This window comes from Salvelinus sp. IW2-2015, unplaced genomic scaffold, assembly GCF_002910315.2.
Source record: "Salvelinus sp. IW2-2015 unplaced genomic scaffold, ASM291031v2 Un_scaffold4392, whole genome shotgun sequence".
NCBI lineage: Eukaryota > Metazoa > Chordata > Actinopteri > Salmoniformes > Salmonidae > Salvelinus > Salvelinus sp. IW2-2015.
Window position 1 is genome coordinate 102804 of NW_019945662.1, and position 5874 is coordinate 108677.

Here is a 5874-nt window from a genome sequence, read left to right on the forward strand (position 1 = left end):
ACTGTATATAGCCTCTCTACTGTATATAACCTCTCTACTGTATATAACCTCTCTACTGTATATAGCCTCTCTACTGTATATAGCCTCTCTACTGTATATAGCCTCTCTACTGTATATAGCCTCTCTACTGTAGCCTCTCTACTGTATATAGCCTCTCTACTGTATATAGCCTGTCTTTTTACTGTTGTTTTTATTTCTTTACTTACCTATTGTTCACCTAATACCTTTTTTGCATTTCACTGAGGTGAAATGTTGTATTTGGTTTATTGATTTGATTTATATTAAAAAATATTATTTCATTTTCTTAGCTGCAGTGAAGCCGCTCAACATTTACATTACAATCATCTAGCAGAAGCTTCCATCCAGAGCATCCCACAGGAGCACATCGACAAATCCCACACCCAGTCGACTCGGGGGCCTGAACCAGCAACCTCTTGGCCACCAGCCCAACGTGGGGTCAGCCTCAGGCAAACAGGCATTGGATGGATTTTTTATTTTAAAAATATATATATTTAAAGATACTGTATGTTCTATGTTCAAAATGTATTTTCGAAATAAACACCTCATTCATTTTTACTGTTTTTTAACTGTCAGGTTGGCTATACCTCAATAGCTGCAGAATTGATTTTGAACTACAAACTGCATGCTAAATGCTACTTTGAGAACCTAATGCTAATGTCCCAGAGGTCAATAGAAACTCAGCATTGTCATCAGGGTAGAGAAGGTTGTGAGGTGTGAGTGTGTATTTAGTACATATATTATATTTGATAAATACATTTTCCCAATACATTTAAATATTTTATTGAAAAATATTCCAATATATGATTTTTTCCGTATAGGACATTTGACCCATTAACTAGGCCTGCTGCTAAACAGTGAAGTCAAATATTCGTATTCCTATCTTCATCTGTGGTGTGTCGTGTAATCAAACTTGTCTGTACGTGAGTATAATAACCTCTAACGGTATATCTTTATAAAGGCACATGTATTGTTAACTTGACGTTGCTTCACATTGCAAGCCACAAGAGAGAGAGCGATGCTTTCCTCATGAACCCCTACATTCCTACAGGCCCTCATTAAGCTTATGGTCAATCAGGAGGCAATATGCAAATAACACCACGTGGTGAAGTCATGGGACACACATTATGATCCCACATTACAGTCAAGAGTTTTTAAACCCATTGTGGTGGAAGGCTGAACTTTTGTCTTATCAGCCATTTTGTAAGGAATGGAATGGGGGGTAGCTGCAGGGCCATGTTGCCATGACGTAAGCTACATAGACAACAGAGATGCAATGTGACTGTTACCCCAGTTAGAAGGTATGTGTATTAAAGAGGCTCTCACTCAGTGAAGAGTTTATACTGTTTTTGCCGTCTGTCGTTGACCATGAGGGCGAGTCCATTCGATGTGGCGGTAAACTTCCACTTTTTGTAAATGTTTATTCCAGAGAGTAGGCTGCCCTATATAGGCGGAATTCACTTTGCTTTGTGCATCAGGCGGGGGAGGACAGGTCTGTGCTCAATTACACATTTTATTAAGTGAGGAAAGGGAGGACAACTTAGACAGTTCTTCACATAGCAGGACAGCCATTTAGTGCACCTGGCCTATATTCAGAGTAAAGGGCAACACCAGATGGGTTTATGATGTTGACATGGGCTTTGGCAACACTGAATCTATGTGAGCACCACATCCTTTCTCATCGAATGAAAGGGCCTCCATACTTCCTTTGTTTATTGGGTGTAACTGTAAAGTAATGAGAAGAGAAAATGTTACATAGCCCTCATACAGTAAAGAACATTGTAATTCAATCAACTGTAATTTCTTTATCTATCACTTATTGGAGAGGAAAAAAAGGCTATTATTGTTATTTATGCTCATAGTAGTTGGAAAGACAGCTGTGGCTTTATGAATGGCCTTGCTGTGTGATTGGCTGTTTTGGTCATGTGATTATTCTTCAGCTGGCGCTTCGAATCTTCCGCGGGAAAAAAATGCTCTTTATTTTTTTTCTGCTTCCCCCTCGAAAGAAAGAATACGCATCTTATTGGCTACCTGTCATGATTTATGCCCCTATGATGCACTTGATTGGTTCGTAGACAAGTGCGTTTCGGGAAATGACATCCCGCCCCCTTTTCCTGATAGACAAAGGGCGAAATAGGAACCGCCTCTGATTGGACGTGCAGGATGTAACGACGCATCTGATTGGCTGAAATGATTGCCGCTCGTGAGTTTTTTATTTTGAACCTAAATACAGGCAGCTGTATTTTCTTTCTCAGAAGTTGATTCGGACTGTCAGGGAGAGTACATCTGAATGCAGCTCTCTGACAGTATATAACATATATACTTCCAGACAATATATTTTTTTAATCGATTTTCTTTTGTTTTTTTTGCAAGACAGAGTCTGCAAACAGCTTGCCCTGGTTGTTTTGTTTTCATTACTCTTTACGCTCTCATTCTGCAAATTCTTAATTTGGATGCTAGCTAACTAGCTAACTTTAGTTGTTACCCCTTGAACTTTCCGATTTGTCTACGTTCAAGAATTTTGGACACCCGAACAGATATCAAAATAGATTTCTTTTAGCTAGTTTGCAAAAATGGATTTTAAAAACGTTATCAGCGATTTCAGCCCTATCACCGCTAACTTGATCAACAGGCCCGACAGAATCCACGGGCTTTTCCCACTGTCGCTGCCCGATATTGCTTCAACTTGCATCAAGAATAATCTCTTCTCTCCTGGACCGACAAATGTACTGTCACCCGTCACTAATCTGGCCCTAAACATGAACAATCTAGCTGGACTTGGAAGGTAAGAGTCTCATAAAACTTGTGTTGCTATGTTTCCATACTAGCTAGCTGGTTGTGAACTGCAAGATCATCTTGGTTGGTTCGCCACGAGCTAGCTAACGTTAGGCTAGTTTGCTGAATAACATGACAAAAATGTAGCTACCCTATCTAATTTAGTTAACTAACCACTTGTTTATTTCATGCCAATGAAAATGGTTAACTTGCTTGAACGTTAGCAACGTTGTCTGATTGTGTACCCATTTGCTTTTACAGCCAACAATGTGAAACTCCCAAGAGGAAAGGACATGTGCCTCTCCTGAAGATTCCGTCTTTCGCCTCCGACTGCTCGTCTGATGCTGGTATAACGACATAATAATATGGCTGCAAATGTTTCACCCCCAAAAAAGTTTAAATAAGATGGAGACAATAAGAACACTAGCTTCCTACTTAAACTATGAACTATTTATTACTTTTTTTGTTCATACCATATAGGCCTTATATTTTGTCATGTCCCCAGTTTTAGTTTACATTTACATTTTAGTCATTTAGCAGACGCTCTTATCCAGAGCGACTTACAGTAGAGTGCATACATTTTTACATACTTAGTTCTACTCTTAGTTTTGCAGTTTGTCCACATAGAAAGTATTGGGGGGACATGGTGCCAGTACAGGACATTATAGGACTGAAATGTTGAATTGAAAAAGTTACGGACAGGAAAAAAAGCGCAAACTGTACAGGGTTGAATATTTTCTCATGTGGCACCCTTAAGTTTAGGCCTGTGTAAATGTGTTCAGAATTTACATTACACAGTTTTAACAGTTAAAATAGTACCAATGAACTAGCAGCTAACTGGGACTTGTTTCTACATCTCCCTCCAGGTCTTGGTATGGATTCCCCATTGGACCATGTGGATGTTGAGGAGAGGTAAGTGATAGTTTTCATGTCTTTAACAATCCGTCTCTGTGGTAGCATTGGCCTTTCCTTCCTCCCTCCCTACTACCCCCCCCCTCCACCCCCCTCTTATTCCAACTGAGCATGGCTCTGTTGTCCGTCTCATCAATTGTGATCTGGGATTAGGCCTACTGTCATTGTGCCGTTGATTAATCTCCACAGCTTGATGCGTCCATTTTCATTGAGTAAATTAGCAGATGAGATGATCATACGTGAACATTCCTTCTGGTTTTGGGGGGGGGGGGGGCGGGGGCACAAGTCATTTTGATCACAGGAGTTGAGTGATTGGCTGATTGGAGATGATCAATCTACATTCATTTCAACTCATGATTTAATGTCCCCCATACAGATGTAATACCATTCCTGTTGCCCTGTATTACTGAATCAGACTGGTGCTGTTATGTAATAGGTCGATTCCCACTTCGCTAGATTGAGAAGTGGGAAGAGTTTTCTACACTTTCAATTCACGTTACATCCTTGCCTTACCATTCGCTGTGGTAGGCAACGCCACATTCATTGTGTCCGCAGCTCAAATTTATCCATAAATATCACCGTAGCCAGTAAGCATTCACCTACTTAACAATCCAAGCAACTTTTATTCTAAAACCATATTACAATATAAAATAATACAACCAAACCACGTTACAACAATACACAAGCATGTGCAGACAGTTTAAAAGGGGTTATTTTCTCAACGGGTTAAATTTAGCTCCGTATAATTTGTCATTTGAGTTAAAAAGCAAATTGCTGCAATTTCAGGTAACTCAAAACGAGTGTCCAGTTGTTTCAAAAACATTGCTATGCTCTTTACACTTTGTACTGTAAGTGTTGTCTCAACGAGACATGTTTGTTTCCACTGCCCTGCCTGGAGGGAACGACTGTTGGCTGAGTGTCATGCACCACCTCCAGAAGTAGCAGTGAACAAGTTGGCCAGTTTTACAGTGCAGTATATGTGTAGACAAGGTTTTTCTCTAGCGAGTGTGAAGACCCTCAGCTATTTGACCTGCCTGACTGTTGAGAGGCTTTCTTAGGTAACTTGGGAGCTTTTATAGAGCCGTTTTGTCCACAGGTCCTATACAGTTTAGAAACGGCGGCATTTTTCCAAGTGGTGCTTTATAGTGGTGTGCTCATGTTAACTCTGTCATATCGACGCCATTATCTACATAGTTAGTTTCATTGTCAGCGTTAGCCTGTAATCTGTGGGTAGGCTCTCTCCTGGGTCTCTGTGGGTAGGCTCTCTGGGGTAGCTGGGGGTGAAGTTGTTTTTTGGCACATGGCCTGTCTTATGGTTTGAAATGGTAAAGGGGGGGGGGGTCTTGCGCCAAACTATTGAGAATGAGGGGGCACCTCTAACCCCAGCCCCTATAGTCCGTTACGAGAAAAACCAATGCACCACTCCCCCCCTTCTGCCCATTGAACTGACCACTCCTGCCCTCAGTTATGCCCTTCTGCAAACCACAGGTCCTCCAGAAAGGGCTGAGGCCAGTGTTGTTTCCTCAGCAGCATACGTAGATTAGCAACCTGTTCCTCTTACTCGCCCCACTCCCTCTTATTTAGCATACATTGGTGGGCATTGGCTCTGCTCTGCTTGCAGAAAAGAAATGGAGGGACCACCTCTTGCCCCCTCTCTAGCACATGCTGTAACTGTCCGTCCTCTGCCCTCTCTCCTCCAGCCACAGGCTGTTAACCGCCCGTCTCTGTTCCTCTGCCTCCAGCACAAGGCTGTAACCGTCTGTCCTCTGTCCCTCTCCCTCCAGCACAGGCTGTAAACCGTCTGTCCTCTGTCCCTCTCCTCCTGCACAAGGCTTGTAAACCGTCTGTCCTCTGTCCCTCTCCTCCAGCACAAGGCTGTAACCGTCTGTCTCTGCCCCTCTCCTCCAGCACAAGGCTGTAACCGTCTGTCCTTCTGCCCCTCTCCTCCAGCACAGGCTGTAACCGCTCTCGCCCTCCTCTGTCTCTCTCCTCCAGCACAGGGCTGTAACGGTTCCTTGTGCCCCTCTCTCCGCACAGGCTGTAACCGCCCGTCCTCTTTCTCTCTCTCCAGCACAGGGCTGTAACCGTGTGTCCTTTGCCCCTCTCCTCCTGCACAGGCTGTAACCGTCTCCGTCTCTTCCTTCTCCCCAGCACAGGGCTGTAACCGTG

At 42.9% G+C, this 5874-nt stretch overlaps 1 long non-coding RNA gene across 1 annotated transcript; it reads left to right on the forward strand.

Annotated features, from left to right (window-relative positions):
• The first annotated feature begins 2256 nt into the window (after nt 1–2256).
• Nucleotides 2257–3709, forward strand: LOC112077223 (uncharacterized). The gene is made up of 3 exons (XR_002895370.2): nt 2257–2803; nt 3055–3140; nt 3660–3709. It is a non-coding gene; the product is annotated as an uncharacterized lncRNA (long non-coding RNA).
• Nucleotides 3710–5874: the final 2165 nt, after the last annotated feature.